The sequence below is a fragment of the Sinocyclocheilus rhinocerous genome, unplaced genomic scaffold (genome assembly GCF_001515625.1).
Source record: "Sinocyclocheilus rhinocerous isolate Xijiao unplaced genomic scaffold, SAMN03320098_v1.1 scaffold1796, whole genome shotgun sequence".
Taxonomy (NCBI): domain Eukaryota; kingdom Metazoa; phylum Chordata; class Actinopteri; order Cypriniformes; family Cyprinidae; genus Sinocyclocheilus; species Sinocyclocheilus rhinocerous.
The window spans coordinates 1-10,277 of NW_015645066.1; the positions used below are offsets into that span (position 1 = coordinate 1).

At 43.3% G+C, this 10,277-nt stretch overlaps 1 pseudogene; it reads right to left on the reverse strand.

Annotated features, from left to right (window-relative positions):
- Positions 1-7,146: 7,146 nt before the first annotated feature.
- On the reverse strand, positions 7,147-8,746 carry LOC107705325 (uncharacterized; annotated as a pseudogene).
- Positions 8,747-10,277: the final 1,531 nt, after the last annotated feature.

A 10,277-nucleotide genomic window follows, 5' to 3' on the forward strand; every position in this document is an offset into this window, starting at 1 on the left:
GGCCAGCCGTGGCATCTTTGGAACCATTATCATCCTGTGCCTTCAATTGAAATACAGATAACACACGTAAACCTACCCGGGTAGTGAAAAGAACATACATACTCCAAGACACACACACACCAAGAACTTTCTTGGACTCTTTCTTTATTTGAGGTTAATTATTTTGGGTTTATTGTGCGCTGTGCACTCAGGAAGCCAGCTTAGGTAGGCAGGGAATGTAAATAACTGCCATTCATTTTGTATAATACATTTCTCAAATTTACCTGTTTTGTGTTGTCTGTTCTCTGCTGACCTTTTACTATTTCAGGCTCCGTAGTCGTACCTAGAGGCTCTGATATTTTATACTATTTCAGGCTCCGTAGTCGTACCTAGAGGTTCTGATATTAGCCCAGCTTTAATTCCTTACTACTTAAATTAGTTATCAGTTACACTAACCTGAGACACGGGTTACATCTGCATTGCAGGTCTTGCTTTGGAGTCTACACAGCAGCAGAAGCCAACAATTTTGCTATTTATTTGAGCACCATTTTTTCTCCACAAGACACCTTTAGAACTGAGTGACTTTGCTTGTTCTGTGAGTGTCTTCAGGTAGATTTGCATAGATGGCTCATGAGTTCCAAACCACAGACCAGCAAGGATTACATGCTTAAATCTCATTTTGGGGGGCAGTTCATTCAAGTGTAGTTGTATAGACCATATAGAGAATTTTGAAGATTTGTAAACGGGACCCATCAGAATTAAAATTGTATGAAAACTTGTTAGGATTTGAAAGAATCCCACCAGGTTGTGACAAATGTTTTTTTATACATAACTCCATCAAAGATCTCTGAGATAACTTTCACAACACTGTGTTCTGTCAAATCGATAGCTGAGGTGCTCCTGAATTTCCCAGAAGGTTCTGAATCTGTGGTGCAATTGGCACATTGATAAAAAGCTACCATTATTTAAAAAAAGTGATCTCAACTGTTTCATTACAGGATGGACATTGTGTGACGTTCTGGTCAGTAACTAGTTTTTGTGTTCCAATGTGACTTTTGCAGGCTCGACGGTGAAGATGAAACTCCACTATCTCAGAGTTGTTCTTGAATACCTTATTAAACATATGCTTGGACCCTAGGACTACATCATTACCAAAAAGGAAATTAATCAGTCTCAGTAAGTCATCTATTTGACAGCAAGTAATATTATGTACAGCAGCATGAGTCATTATCAGCAGCAGAGCCTCTACCTTCATGATGGAGCCTGTTGATTTGAGAACCGTGTCCATCCCTGTGTCTGTGCCAATTGTGTGAAGTGGATCATCTGTTGGAATTTGAACCTCACTTTCAATATCCATTGCATCTGTATCTTCAAAAGATGCGCTAAAAGTGTTCTCATCCAATTCATCCCAAGCAAATAAATCTGACAGAGCCTCACCCTAAAGAATTACAAAAAGACATTTTAGTATGGGACAGGACAAAAAGTTAATATTTAATGATTGTTACAGCTGCACTATGGAAGATTATGTATATAGCTTCTGAAAAAAAAATCATGGCCATTGTTGTCACGGTCCGTCGGTGGGAGACGAGGAGATGACTTACACAAACTTGACTTTTAATAAACAAACCAAAGGAGAGGAACACTAACATTGGGAGCGCAGGAGTAACAACACGGGATGACATTTAAGACTCGACAAAAAAACATTGGGCAGACTACACGTTAAATACACAACTTAACGAGGGCCTAAATTAAACACACCTGAATCAAATAAACAAACACAGGTGGCGACTAATGAACTAATAATGGAACCAAGAAGACAGGAACATAACCAAATATGGGCATAAGGAAACACGAGGGAGAACTAAACACACGGAACATGGAGTCTAACAATTGTAGCCTAAAAGTTTGTTACAAATTTTTTTGCTGAATCAAATAAAATATTTATTTTACTTTTTGCATTGTCTATTTGATGCTTTTTTTTCATTTAACACAATGACTTTGTTTTTTGGCAGTAATTTCCCAGCAAAATTTGATGTGTGATTAATCTGCAATTAATTAGATTAATCGACACATTTTGTAATTAATTAGATTAAAAATTATAATTGCTTGACACAGCGGCTGCACGTTTTTGAGAATAAAAAGTATTTTAAGAAATACAAAATGAATACCCTTGGTTCCTGATGACATATTGAGGTCTTATGAAGTGAAGCATTCGGTTAGTGCAAGAAACCTGAAATCTGATTCTTTTCTGAAAACTAGGGATGCATCGATCTGATACTCTGTATCCGTATCGGCTCGTCAACGCATCAATATCTCATTCCTTTGTGCTTTGAACCTTTCTCTGCAGTGTGCTACACGCTTTGACTCTGTGTTGCTTCAAGTGCATCATTCTGCGCACGGGATGTGCATAAGCACTTTTTGCCGCTCTGTATTGAGCCTTTCATATTATAATACTTTTGCGTAATGAAAGATTATTAATAGCATTTCTTGTTCTGTTCTATGATAGGACAGAACAAGAAAGGTTAATAATAATCTAATGTGAAGCACAGTAATGGAGGCAGGAACATATGATAGATAGAACTCCCATCTATCATATGTTGCTGCCTCCATTACTGTGCTATTAATTTAAAATAAATGTTTTTTTATATAATATATTTATATATAAATATATTTACTTGTTTTAGTTTTTGTATTTTACAACAATACAAAGAACAATGTGTAACATTTTACCAGATTTAGTCCTACACTAATTCATTTTTTTTAAAAAATATTTTCACTAAATGCATAGATTTTATAAAATTGTGCACTCATGATTTTTCTAGAATAACTTTTGCTGCTGAATTATCCACTAACCTAGTTTATAATAGTATTTTTGTCACAGATTATGATTATATTATTTTTAATTTGTTATTTTTCATTAAAATGAAGTTGTCTATATGTAGCATATTGTGTTTAACATAAAAGAGTGACAATCAGATCATCACACAGAAGTATAGAAAACCTACATTGTTTGTTTTTTTAAATCAAACAAAAAAAAAACACTACAGTTATCAGATGGTATCTGTATTGGCTGATGCTCAGAATTTTCTGGATCGGACCGGTTCTGAAAAAATTGTATCGTTGCATCCCTACTGCAAACTGGTTCTTTCAGACAGTTCAATTCACTAGTTTTAATGAAATGACATAACATATACTCAATTATATTATTAAAGCACCTAATAATGGTGTGAAACTTGGATGTTTTACATGTCTACATCATATAAAGTGAACAAACAAGTCTTCATCAACTCACCTTTTTACAGAAACAATACAAAATCATAAAAACTTTAACCCTTCATTCAAATGCTGGGTTCATGCATGCACATATCAGCGGCCTGACGCGAACAGTTTCCTCAGTTCAGTGACTGTTGGATGAACTGGAGCGTTGAATCGGATCATTCATTATAGGTTCAGATACACCAGTATTTTGGGTCATTTCAAGTTGGAGTGACTGTCAGGTGTCAGAGCCGGGACTCAAACTTGGGTCTCTGGCACAAGAGTCTTAATTTTCACCACCGAGCCACAGAAGGTTGTTAAACCCCAAAAGTCAGACGCATTCTGAAATTAACTCGGAAGAATTTTTTTTAACAAAAAGGGTACAAAAATCCTTTTAGCAACGATAGCCACAAAACAGAAAAACCTCCAGTCCACAAAGCATTCAAAAGGAGAAAATAATCTCCAAAAACAAAAACTCAGGAAAAAGTCTACAAAAACAGCAAAAAAGAAACAGGGAAACAATCAAAAAGGCTTTCAAAGAAAAGTTCTTAGAACTAGAGCAGACTTACGACAGCAACTGGCTTAGGAACAACAATAACCAAGCAAAGATATAAAGGAACTGATCAGTTTAAATACACAGCACAGAACGAGACACATGTGAAAACAATAGCACTGATTACAAGAGGCACAAGTTTGACATGAGAGTACTATGGGAACCTCTAATGTCCAAAATAAAACATTAAAAAGCAAAAACTCTTGATAGTCAGGCTTCTAAAAGTGAGTTTTGAATGAGTAACTTGTCGATCTGTGCTGCTTGATCGTACTGTTTCAGACGATTCAGTCCGATTTGATGAACTGGTTCATCTAGTTCACCAAAAAGAACCAGTTCAAAAGAAAGATTAGATCACAAACCGGACACCACTCCAGACCGTTTGCCTTAGGCTCTGGATTACAGGTAATAATACAGTAAATAATGTTCAGTTTCTTGCACAAACCAATCGTTTCACTTCAATAATACCTCAATATATCATCATTATTCTCAAAGATGTGCACCCGCTGATTTGCATTTTATGAATCACCAAGGAGCACGGTTTCAGCTAAAAATCTTCTTTACCCTTCTACTGAAGAAATAAACATCACCTACATCTTGGATGGCCTGAGGGTGCATAAATTAACAGCAAACATTTCATTTTTGGGTGAAGTATCCCTTTAAGACATAACCTGACTGTTTAAGAGTATACTATCCAAGATGGTATTTTGCCATAATTTTGCATATTTGTCAATTCAAGAGCAAGAAAACACAAAAGTGAACTCGATTTGGTGTTTGCATGCTGTATGAGGCGTGGCTAAGCACACAGAAAATAGCATGCGAGTGCTGGATTGAGTTCTTTCCCCATGTTATACGCTTGAATGGTTTAAAATCACTTGAAATGTTCAAATTGGCAAGGCTTAAAGCAGAGTCTCTGACAACACCGAATAAAGTTCCCTTTCATTCGGTCACTCAACATCACGTCAGTGATGACCGACGAATTGGGATCTTTCCAGAGAGACCAATCCACTTAGACTGTAACTAAACGAGCCAATGGACATTGGCATGTGGATTTCGCATCTGGCTGCCACACCCCGCAGCGCGGGTATAAGAGGCAGTAGGTGCAATGCATTCATTCATCCTTTCGCTTCGGAGCCGAGCGGTAGTGCATCACTACTGCTCTCTACTTCGGTGTTGCAGAGAGACAAGCGAGTGTGGGTGTTACGGCACGGCAGCGGTGGTCACGGTCGCACGGCGAGAACAGAAAAACCATCCTCGTGCAGACAGCCACACCAGGAGTGTGCGGTGGCCAGCTCCCCTGCGTGCTTCAGCACAAAAGAGCATTTCTCTAAAAGAGCAACACGGGTGATTGCGTCTTTTTGAAGATGGCTTATCACCCGTGCGTTTCTGGGTGCGGTCGCGATCTGGCGCCTCGGGACAGTCACGATCGCCGTCTCACGTGTCTGGGCGTTGAGCATGCTGAGCAAGCGTTTGTGGATGGTGCATGTTCTATTTGTGGAGACATGCCCATCTCGGAGTTGCATGAAAGAGTTCGCTACGTCAAACGTGGCGGGGGAGAGCCTCTGTCGTGTTCTAGTGTTCGTCCCGGCAATCAGGGCAGCGCTGTATCTGGTCAAGTCAGAGGTGATTTGAGGATCATGGTGAGGGCTTCTCCAGAGGGAGTTCGTTACCCCTCAAACACTCCGTAGCCGGTGGAGCGGCCGCAGGGACGCGCTGGCCCCTCTACAGGGTTAAGGGAGCTGGCCGTTTCCTTCGGTTCGCCCCCTCGAGACCAGATGTCGATCGCAGCATCGGAGGGCGAGCTCTCTCTCTCCGGGGATGACGACCTGGCTGCGTTGCCCCCTTTGGGTGTGACAGCGTTGTCTAAGCCAGGTCCAGAGATGACCGCTATGCTTTCCCGGGCCGCTGAGAATGTTGTGCTCATGTGGAATCCTCCACCGCGTCCCAATCCTTTGAGGCTGGACGAGTGGTTTCTTGGTGGAGGTCGCACTGGTTCTCCTTACAAGATTGTGGAGGCACCTTTTACTGCCCGAAAGAAATCTTGTAGCTCCTCCGCTCTCACCACCCTCGATGGTGGAGCCGCTTTGGGGTACACGGGCATTCCCTCGGTGGAGCGGTCAGTGGCCTTGCAACTGTGTCCAACGGCCACTACCACTCTGCGGGGTGACCCGTGTCTCCCCTCACAGGCCTGCAAGTATTCGTCAGGCTTAAATGGCAGTGCTTACAGAGCTTGTGGGGAGGCGGGTATCTGCCCTCCACGCCATGGCGTTACTGCAGGTCCATCAGGCCAAAGCCCTGAAAGACCTGCACGAGGGTTGTCACAATCGGGCAGTCCTTTATGAACTGCGTGCTGCAACGGACCTCACGCTTCAAGCGATGAAGGTGACCGCACAGTCCCTGGGTCGTGCGATGTCCACGTTAGTGGTCCAGGAGTGCCATCTCTGGCTGTGTCTGGCCGACATGAAGGAGCATGATAAGGTGCAGTTCCTGAATGCTTCCATGTCTCAGAACAGCCTTTTCATTGACGCTGTCGAGAGCTTCGCCCAGCAGTTCTCGGTGGCACAGAAGCAGACAATCAAAGAGGCGATCAAACACATCCTGCGCCGAAGGAAACCTGCTGCTTCAGTCCCGGCTGCAGCCCCTTAGCCTGCTCCTCGCTGTGGGCGCCCCCCTGCAGCTGCCCCCGCTCCCACGCAGCAGCCTTCCACCAGGCAGCGTTGTGGAGCCGGTCGCAGGCAGGACGCGCAGCCCGTCCAGGCCCCCGCCAGACCCGGCGGTGAGCGCAAGTGCAAGAGGCCCTGAGATGGGCGACCCGGAGATGAAGGAGACTGTTCGTCGGGAGATGGTGACCGCACCACTTCCATTTGCAATTTATTGAATGGGATCGCTATAATAGGTTAGTGGGATGATTGTCCACCAACCTATTAAACCGAACCCATACAATAAATTGCAAGTGGGATCTGTGTCCATTTGCAGTTTATTGAATGGGATCGCTATAATAGATTAGTGGGACGATTGTCCACCAACCTATTAAACCAATCCCATTCAATAAATGGGGAGTGGGATGTGTGTCCATTTGCAATTTAATCAATGGGGATGGCTTTTAGAGGTTTTTGGACAATAGTCCTTCCAACCAATTAAATAAATTGAAATCCCATTTAAATCCCATTGAATAAATTGGTAATGGACACCTGTACCACAAGCAATTTATTTTTTAGACAAAAAAAAAACGAGACAAAAGGAAGTTTTCAAATCTTTATATGAACAATGTCAGTCAACCAAACTAGAACACGAACTGTTCGAAACAACAGACAAAACAAAATGCAAACATCAAACACATGAAATCAAAACAAACAAACTATTTACAAAAGGGGCTTTTGAGAACCCCTCAGTCTCCTTTTGGCCAGTCCCAAGAGTTTTTGTGCAGCTTGTAGCTTCTGTGGCGACTTAAGTGGGGAGAGCCGCACGACTGGTGAAAAATGTCCCCTGGTCTTCTTCGGGCTGAAGCGCCTCTTTTTCACTGGGGTTTCTCTCTCCTGGAAATAGTGAGAAAGGCAAAGAGTTAGTGAACATGAAAGAGTGAAAAATTTAAGGGGGTCTGAATACTTTCCGTACCCACTGTACCTACTTGCCACAAACAGTTGAACCAATCCATGAGAAACTGGACTTATTGAAGCAGACTCCCTGGACTCTGGGCTTGCTTCACCATGGGGAGGGCTGGCGGAGGGGGACTGGCCGGGGCACTTTGGTTTCCCAGGCACAGGCGCCACGTCCTCACCCTCCACGGCTGACTCGCCTGCTTTGCATTGAGGTTCAAAGCGTAGAACCTGTCAACCGTGGAGGTGTCATGGCACATAAACTGTGCCACTTTGTGCCTGTTCTCTGGGCAGTGGGTGTTCTTCGCCTGTTCGGAGAGAGGAAAGCATAGGCAAAGAGTTAGAAGAAAACACACACACACATAAGAAACTCACACAGCAGAAACATGCACAGGAACACTTACGTGGGTGGCGATGGAGGTCCTCAAATCGGTGAATGTGGGCGTCCCAGGCAAGCCCATCAATCTCCAAGCCTCCTGAAAATATTGATTGAGGTTCTTGCAGGAGCTGGGTTTGGATGTGAAAAAAAAGAAGTGGGCGTTTTTGCCACCCACGAAGGTGGACCTCAATGAAAGAAACTGCTGAAGCCACCCATAGTCTTCCTGGTCAAGGGCCAGCTGGGCGGCACAGAAGGCCTGGTTGGTCTTGTGGGCCAATATCTGCATAAACAGCGAGAAGCGGTTATTTTTTCTTTTTTTAAGAGAAAACCATGCAGAGAGACAGAGAGAGAGAGAGAGTAAGAGAGAGAACCACTCATGTTGATGACAAATTAGCCCTCAGTTACGGTCTTCCTGGCATCCTCCACCTCCTTGATGGTAAGGTTCTAGAACACCCCACTGTGGTGTCCATAAATACTGGCCCAATACGCGGTGAGGTGCCCATAAAAAGACCACTGGTCTTTCTTCTCCACTGCTGTATCGAGGTTATCTGCACAGAAAAAAGAAGCGTGAGGGGCACGTGGGATGCCAAAGTATGAGAGGCAAGAGGAGTCGAGAACTTACTCAAAATCTCAGGGATCATCTTCTTGGCCGCCTCTCGGCAAGTACGCAGCATGGCTTTGGAAATAAGGCGGCCCTCCTTGGCCTGTTTCCCAGCCACCTGGTGGACCGCCACGCTGCGCCCTACCGGGCAGATCATGGACCGGATCTCCCTTCTGAGGCCAAATAAGGCGACACAGGAGAGCCGGCATGTGGGCGGCGGGGTTTCATTGACAAACTGTAGAAACTGAGCCACATTCTTCAGGTAGTGGTGAATTGTAGGCTCAGTTATTTTGGCTTGTCTTAAAAACGAAAGCCAGGTCCGCATCTTTGCCGCGTTGTTTGTTTAAAAATGTCATGCTGGCCAGGTCAGTCTGGCCAACAGACATGTAGGCAACAAAGTTTTTGATCCGGAAGATCTTCGAGGACACGTTATTTATAAGTTTGGGCGAGGGGTCGGCGCCCTCGTGGTGCCCGCAGAACTCCTCGATGACCTGATCTGCAAAAAGAAAACACACAAGAAGGACCAGGTGAGTCGGGACGAGGGCACAGAGTATGAGTAAGAAGCGACAAGTGTTATACTTACTTAGTGCCGCCACGTGGTCCGGGAAAGGGTATGCCGTCTGAAAGGAGCGCGAGGACTCGCCGCGGCTTTTCTTTGGATGCCCGGCGACCGGTTGCTCAGGGGGCTCCCCCTCCCCCTCCTCCTCCCCAGGGCATATTACGTTAGTGAATTAAACACCTCAACTGAACTCAAAATATTTATTGAACAAACAACTGATAAAAGATAAAACTCTTCCTTAAAAACATTAAAAACTATTTACATTAATAATATGAAAACTAAAACCATACCTCACAAAGAAGAATAAAACCTTAACATGATTTTTTTTTTTTTAACTTTTTTAACATTATTATACGATTTCAACCCCCCAAAAAATTACAATTAAAGTTAAACAAAATCCTCACAATTTACGGTATGGAACTCTTCCAGCTGGTCTCCCAAGGTTGATTCCGAGTTCCTCTGTAAAACAAACCATCAGGTTAATCTACCATCAACTGCAGCATTATTAGAATTAAGATTATAAACTGGTTCATACCTATCAGGTCCAGGATTACCTTATCCTCATTGGTTGGGGCCGATACTTGAGGAGATGAGGCCCTCAGACCTCAGACGGTTGGGCCGACACCTCCGCGGACGAGGTCCCCACCTCAGCCGGTTCAATTACTGCACTATCTGTATGATATTGAAAGTACATACAAGGAGTTGATACAATTGTAAAGGACATTCAGAGCTTTTATACCTCGGTTTTGTGTATGGCTTCTCGTCCGTGGTGAGGCCAATTTCAAATCATCAAATTTATGCATAAAACTACCCAATAAGCATTCAGCACACCTTAACAAACCCATTCTTGTAACTTTCAAGTCATATTAAGGTATAATTTGCATGCAAAATGACTTGGGAGTTGAAAACATGAAGTGAGCCCACCTGCAATTTATTTAATGGGCCTTCTGTACTGTGCCCATGGTCAAATGTTAATAAAGTGTATTTTTCATAAATATGAGTGACATTGTTGATGAAACAACCTCTACTGTACTCAACGCACTCAATGGAATCCATTCATGTCAGTTTCTTGCCAAAATAGTGTATAATTTGCATAAAAATTAAGTAGAATTGAAAACATCCCAATTCCAATGTATTCAGCGGGCCCTTCGTAGTGGCTCCGTGGACACACATAAATAAAGTGTATTTTTCATAAATATGAGTGATATTGTTGATGAAACCATCAATACCAAAGATTTCGAATTCGGCTTGATCGGACCCTTCCGAGCCGCGTCCACGTAACTGCTAGGCCGAACCCATTCAAATAAGCTGAAAGTGGGACTTTTTTTGGAAAGTCCCAGGGGGCCCAAATCGCACAT